This window comes from Harpegnathos saltator, unplaced genomic scaffold (genome assembly GCF_003227715.2).
Source record: "Harpegnathos saltator strain DR-91 unplaced genomic scaffold, Hsal_v8.6 scaffold498, whole genome shotgun sequence".
NCBI lineage: Eukaryota > Metazoa > Arthropoda > Insecta > Hymenoptera > Formicidae > Harpegnathos > Harpegnathos saltator.
This window is the reverse complement of record NW_020230313.1, coordinates 1,337,969-1,345,709: the sequence shown is the minus strand read 5'-3', so window position 1 is coordinate 1,345,709 and position 7,741 is coordinate 1,337,969.

Below are 7,741 nucleotides of genomic sequence, written 5' to 3'. Positions count from 1 at the left end.
TGCCGACACTAAAAGCCTCGTGGCCGACGTCAAGTGTACATTTATCCCTGCGAAGCTGTTCGAACGCGACCACAGGGAGGTCATCCGTAGCGAAAAGTGGGGGATTCGTGTACACCTCGTTCATGTCGTCGTTGGTTCGTCGTCGGTGTCGCTGCTACCAGACGGATTGTTCGTGGGAGGAAACGGAGGTAGTCGAGGACGTGGAGGAAGACGAAGAGCCTGTTTCTACATCTAATGCGAAAGGCACAGAGAGGAGAGGAGAAATGGGTTTTGGAAGAATAAAATTCAGGACAGGACGGGGATGAGGGACGGAAGTGAGAGAGCCACCGGAGGTAGGTGGAGGACGAAGTCGTTTTTCGTTATCACGGAATCAGGGGAGTTTCGGGGGAATAGTTTTCCGCGAGAATAGAGGGTGGCGGGAAATGTCATTCGCTGCATCTAATTAGGGAAAAGCGTCAGTTCGATTGAGAAGAGCGAAGAAAGAAGGAGAAAAAATGTAGGAGTGCCAGATGTCAGTTGCGAGAGAGGGGAGAATTGAGAGAGGTCGAGGGCCAACCGGCTGTCGATTGCGACAACCTGAGGCTCTCTCACGTTGACAAGAGTTACTCGTCGGCCCTCTTCAATGAGGCCCATTGTCTATAGGAATATATGCCTGCCCGTCGCAACTCTCTGTAAGCATTTCAAATTTGTCTTCGAAGCCAGTAGTAAACAAGCGCGTCAGAGCGGTAAGGTGTAGACATTATTGGGAATAAGAATGATGAATTTATTCACGACGATAACATTCAGAGGCACGATCTAACGATACGTCGTCGGCAGGATGAGTGAATCAATGTACAAACAAAAGTAGATGGATATTTTATCACCATCCATTCTCGAGCATTCGTGTCTAAGAAACTCGCTCGAATCATGTTATTCGGAGAAGAGACCGTTCGTGTATTTTTAAGAGATGCGTTGGTTAGAGATACACTTGGTTCTTTTCACCAATAAACTCCTAATTTAATAAACTACTAATCTTCGAAATATTTGATATCGTCGTTGCTTGATTCACCAAAGCTATCGATTTATTAATTTCTTAATCGTTACCGATGTTGGTTGAATTGCCGTATCTCATTCCGTCAGCTCGAGTCTTTATTTGGATTAAGGCACTTTTTGCGTTACCATTTTTTTTTTTTTTTTCTAACAGATATCAAAGCTATGCACCGGTCCGGAATTTAGCATCTGCTTTGATAGCTGGACTACCTGATTGTAATTTTCGTGTCACAGAGTTTAGCTCGTTCGTGTATTTTTAAGAGATATGTCGGCGCACTTGGTTCTTTTTACTAATAAACTTCTAATCTTCAAAATATTTGATATCGTCGTTGCTTGATTCACCAAAGCTATCGATTTATTAATTTCTTAATCGTTACCGATGTTGCTTGAATTGCCGTATCTCATTCCGTCAGCTCGAGTCTTTATTTGGATTAAGGCACTTTTTGCGTTACCATTTTTTTTTTTCTTTTTCTAACAAATATCAAAGCTATGCACCGGTCCGGAATTTAACATCTGCTTTGATAGCTGGACTACCTGATTGTAATTTTCGTGTCACAGAGTTTAACTCTTTCGTAAGAAAGAACTAAGCTGGATCTCACAGCGGATGTAACATGAGCATATAATAGTCTGTAAACGCGATTCACGGATGAGTCGGGAAGGCGTGTACAAATGAAACATCCACAAATAGATTCCGCGAAGCATCGACTTCAAACTGACTACCGCACAATTTTATGCGTTATAAAGTGATTCATCGCTTACGAGTCTGTCCGCGTAATTATACTTAATAATCTCACCGAGATATGACTGTACGGATCGTTTCCTGATTCGAGCGAACCTGTCTCCTCCTTAACAGCTACGAAGCCACGCTGTTAAATTCCAAAAATATTCCGATACAACCTGCTGTATTATGACTCATAAATCTCCCAATCAAAAAATCGACATCACCTATTTCTCCTTCCTGCGCACGTCACTTGAGTGAAGTCGCAATATATCTCGAGAAGAAAATGACGCTAAACGACGAGTGGCCGTCTCATTCGAACAATTGACACAATCGATAAAACTTAATTGATCTTATTAGTCGCGCGGAAGTTACCAAGAAAACGTCTCGATTTGACCGCTAGAATCAAACGTCTCTTCGAAACGTTACATGCGTGGCGCAGCTGAAAGAACTAAGAGAATGAAAAAAGGGACAAAAAAAGAAATATGCAAATCACACGTGACATACGCGGACGGATTTACGAGCTGTTGCGCGCGTACGCGCCATCATGGTTCACGCATAAAACGCGCCTGCGTATGCGTTTCCAGGCACGCGCGTTCTCGCGCACCACCTGATCTTGAACTAGATGTGCCAGCTTCGCTTTCATGATCGACGCTCTCTTTGCGACTGCGGCTGACAGCACAGCGGCCACGTGGACCGCTTACTCGTAACGATCGCGATTAACATGACGGCGGTGTTCGCGCGCTCGATAAAAAGCATAAACAACCGCGCCCAGCCTGGGAGAAGAGGAGAGTCTCTCTCACGATGATCTGGAACGCGCGCAACTGCGCACGGCCTAGGCCACTTGGCGGGACCTTGAGTCGTTATGGCGAACTTCTCTTACGTGTACGCATACTTATATCTGCGTATTCCGTGCCGCACAGCGCCGTCCGCATTCGCGCATACGACGTGATTTATATATATATATATATATATAACGTTTACATAACGTGCGCGAGCACGTTTGTACGCTCCCGCCGTGGATATTGTATAATATAAGAAAACGCGACTTCGCGCAATTCGCTCTCGGATATTTTCAAATTTTCTTCGCGGCGCCGCTAAGACGCAGCTTGCTCGCTCGACAGTCTCGCAGACTTCGCGTGGAACTCGCGAGCTGAAGCGACGACGAGATTTGCATTAACGCGAATTGCTCGCGTCCATCTCGCCGGTAAATCATCTTCTGCCTTTTTCTTACTCGCGGTCCCGCGGCTGCTCTCGTCAACGTCGCGCTCCGCGCAAGGATAATCCAATACTTTTTTTCTTTTTCAAACAAAAGTCGCACGAGACTGCAGAGGATGGCCTTTTTGTAAAGCGCGCCTGTATTAAAAAATTAAACGTCCAAGACCGTTTTTTATCGGTTCTTGGCGACCCAAAGATTGCCGGGGTATCTTGATGAGCGATATAATTTGGTCTTGTACAATCTTCTTTTTGCAAAGGTACATCACACACACACACGCACACACACACACGCACACGATGTCCAGGTGGCTCCAGGAAGGATACAAAAAGGTTTCCTCCGAGCCTTTGTCCGACTCGCGCCAAATGGAGCCGACGTATACGCCCAGGACATGCGGAATTAAATCCCCAATGCCACGCGCATTCGCGTTATGCTCGTGCAAGCGTACAGGTGTCTCGCTTAAGAGAGCGTGTACCTGTTCCCCGTGTGACGGCACTTCGACAATGCTAATCTCATTGGCAGATAATACGCGCGCCGGTCTCACGTACCGACCGCAATTCTGGGTTCAAGTACGCACGAATGTGCTCAGCCATCAGAGTCGATTACAACGCGCAACCGTGCGTTCCCTGCGGCGCTTTTTGTCGCTTTCGGATGTCGCCCTAGTCTAGACTCGATCGTTTCGAAAGAATGCGCGGCGGATGAATGAAGAAGAAGAAGGAGGAGCGGCGGCGAGGCGGCACTCGCGTCGATACTTGCGCAACTCGTTGTACTCTGATGCTAATTTAAGTGGCACGAAACTCGCGGCGGAAAGTTCACGCGAAATTGCCGGAAATGGACTGAACGCCGCTATTTTTGTCCTTGTTATTCATACGTCACGCTTATCGGTGGAAAAATTCACCGATTTCCTTTCCCCGGGACGAGTAGTAACCGTTCGATCCTTGACGATCCCTTAAGTACAATCGTTTCTGTCTCATTGACGTCACGTTCCGCCGCCGGTTGTTATGTATCAGTGCTACTTGTAACGAGCCGTTCATACACGCGACGGTCGTTCATTTCCAAGTTGTGATGATTCGCGGATCTGCAGCGTTGAATATTAAAGACCGACAAGTTATTAAAACTTTAACAAAGTGCTCTCAGACTTGCGGAATAATTCGCTTAAGAATAATATTGTCCCTTTTTCGTGGAATTTATATATACCTGCGAGAATATCTTGTAGTTTATTATTATTATTAACTTTTCTCTCCTTTATTCGTCCAGAGTTTAGATTTAGATAATAACTGTAAAGTATTCCTAAGCAAACCAAAGAAATTGTATCGATTGTATTGACCCACGTCATAAATATTAGTGAAATATATTTAATTTCTTCATACTGTGCCGTAATATATTTCATTATTCTTGCCAATGAGGAATAAACTCCACAGCCACAGCAGGATGTACACACACAAACGTTAAACCATTCAAGTCCTCTTCTGCGATACATATTTTCTCGAAGCGTTTCCCTCTTTGGAACCTTGGAATTAATAGCGCGTGAGGCGTATGCATCTCTCAACTATGCATACTTTATGCTTAAACCATCGCACGACAACAATTGCCGATCGCAACGTATGCCGTTAATTATTTGTCTCGAGATAGCGGCGAGGAAACGTGGGAAAGCGCCGGGATGCGTAACCGGTATTACGCAAACTCGGCTAGGAATTATGCAGAACGACAACAAGGTTAATCGGCCAATCGATGCGTCTCGACTGACTTGCAGGAGGAGGAAAATCGCGAGCGTCCCTTCCGAGGACTGAACAAAAAGGGGGAACAACAAAGCCGCGGCAAGAGCAAAAGCTGTGCGACAAGACACAATTTCCACGATGCGTTACAATCGATTTCACGAACTCAATCGCGAGCGATAAAAAGCTGGCCTGATTGCCGGTCAATCTTCAAGGCGGTCTCGATGAATGACCGAGGAACAAATAAGGCGGTCATTTACTGTCGCATAAACTGCTTTTCGTTAATCGGCGAGACGCCGATTAGCGACGCGGCTAATTACGTATGGCGAACGCACGTTGCGTTGCACTTGCGCTCGATATTGCTCGCCGACAAAGCCGACCGTAAACGAGGAAGTAAGAGCTCGAGAGCGCGAGTAATTTTGTACGCGCCATTTTTTATCTCGCCCTATTTATGCAAATGTAAGGTGAACGTGATATCGTTCCGTACCGCGTACTGCTAGCGGCAGGTTGCGAGTTTCGCGCGGTCGAGTCTGTTTGTGCTCTCGATTCGCAAAAAGTAACCACGAAACGTATTGCCGATACGTAATACGAGACGACCGCACGGTAATTAACGTCGCTGCACGTGAATGCCAAACACGGATGAAGTCCGTCTTGATCGATGGAAAATTATCCGCCGGTGAGATGCCGCAAATGTCATCGCGCCATTCATTCTCCGCTAGAAGGAAGTGTAATCGGCGCAAAGCGCAAAGGCACAATTTTTCTCGAGCATTGAATTGCGTCTTTTCAGACGGAAGTCGTCATCAAAACAATCGGGCAATTTTTACCATTTCACCATTGCTAGTAATTTTCCATCCGATCATTTTTCCTGCAGTCATTTTTCACACACTGATACACTCTCGTGTTGGTACAATAAATAATATTAGACCAACTGAGAGACGGAAGAATCAAATTATCGAAATCGCCTTACTCGTTTTAATGATCTCAAATTGAAGAAATTATCCAAAGTTTCTGTTTGTCTTAAGGGGACTGGAGGGTCAAGATCAGCTGAAAAATCGTGCTTGCTTTTGATAATATTTTGTGACGAACTGAATAAATGTGCAAGAATGAAAATTTTAAGTGTAGTTACACAACATATGAAGAGTAGGAAAATTTTGTTTATTAACAAATACTCGTATAAATATACGATATATATAGCTGAAATATACTCTCCTTTTTTTTCTTCAAGTTGTCGTTTTTGCCGTAATATCTCGGCTCTCGGTGATCCGATTAGAGCGAATTTTAGCTAGAAATCTTAAGGGGCCTTATCATTATCCGCATTAACCACTAGAAAAAGAATCGAACAAAATTAACAAAATGGCAGCTATTATTAGGAAAAAATTCAAATTTTTCAGTTCTTTTGTAATAAAAGAATTAATATCTCGAAATGAGATATTTTGACGGAATTGTCCATGGTTCACCTGAGAGCCACATGAACAGATATTATTGCTTTAAAATTTCAAACCGATACGAAGCTCATGATGCGGAGAAATCACTGCAAAAGTTGAACGATAAATTTTCGAGAAAAACGCGTTTGAAATTTAAGTGGACGTATACTTACATGAGTTTGTTTAAAAACAAAATTTTTCTACTCTTCGTTATATAAATATGTTATATAAATATATGTAAAAATATGTTATATAAATATATGTAAAAATATGTTATATAAATATATGTAAAATTTTCATTCTTGCACATTTATTCAGTTCGTCACAAAATCATTATCAAAAACAAGCACGATTTTTCCGTAATCTGACCACCCTCCAGTCCCCTTAAGGTTCATATCGAATTTGTTCTCCTATTTGCTAATCATCTTCCCACCCACGCTATGAACCCGCGCGCTTAAAATGATTTCCTCGCAATATTACGTAGTCATTAATGAGATTGCTGCTTGTCGCCGGGTACTCACGACCCTGCACACGACTCTGAATCACGCCGATTGAGTAAGAGCCAACCTTCTTTTTTCCTCTTTTTTTTTTCTTTTTTTTTACTTTGCACACACATCCCGCGATATATGTGTCGTGTGACTCGATGCGGCACAAACGAGAGATCGCGAAGAAAGGTAAAAACTCCATTTAACGACGACACACCGCGACGTTGCGCAACGGCACAGAGTCATTGAAATTCGCACGGATAAATTCGTAATACTTTCCTCATTGTAACCCTCCTCTCTGCTGACTGCCAGCGCGAATCCTTCCAGCGTGAATTCTCCCATTTAATGGGCGTTAATTTTAACCCGCCGCAATTGTGTGTGAAATTGAATTAATTTATTCAAGTTGGAAGACAAGTGCGGCGTGCACGTGCATTTGTTGACACTATCTTGGTATATAACATTGTCTCTGGCATAAATCTTTTTTGACGAAGTATGCATCTACAATGCACATTTTTCTGCGCATCAATTTCATGCGCTTCCTAATAATAATAGTTGATTTTAATCTCGATTTAATCTCGATTTCTCTTCATAAGAGAGATCGTAAAGATACATAAGCGCAATTTTGATAGAAAAAATCCAATTAAGAACAGGATCTCGTTGGTCCAGCGGAAAAAGTGTTTGACTGGTAAGTCAAACTTGTAATTATGCAGCGGCCTTATAAAGGTCAAGACCGAGACAAGACACTGAATTTATACGTGTCTGTTGGCCAAATTGCCGGTAATTACGGCGGAGAAGATTAGCTTCAATGTCAACTTAAAGTACGACATATACGGATTCACATCATGAGTATTATTGTAAACTAAACAAAGCAAGTAATTAGTAACGTAATAATTAATGAAATGCTCAACACTCGGAATAATCGTATCATAATTATAAGAAACAATTATGATACAATTATATCATTAAAATACGTCAGTCGTTAATTTTCCACTCGACATTGACCGAATTGTCGCTTTCTTTCCTTCAAAACGCGGTAAAAATACAATTCCTTTGTATTCAAACCGTCGTGAGATCGCAAAATTCTTACACGCGGCAATTAATTTTATCTTTGCAAGACAGGAAGATGCTCGATGAATGCATTAGCACATTATTAT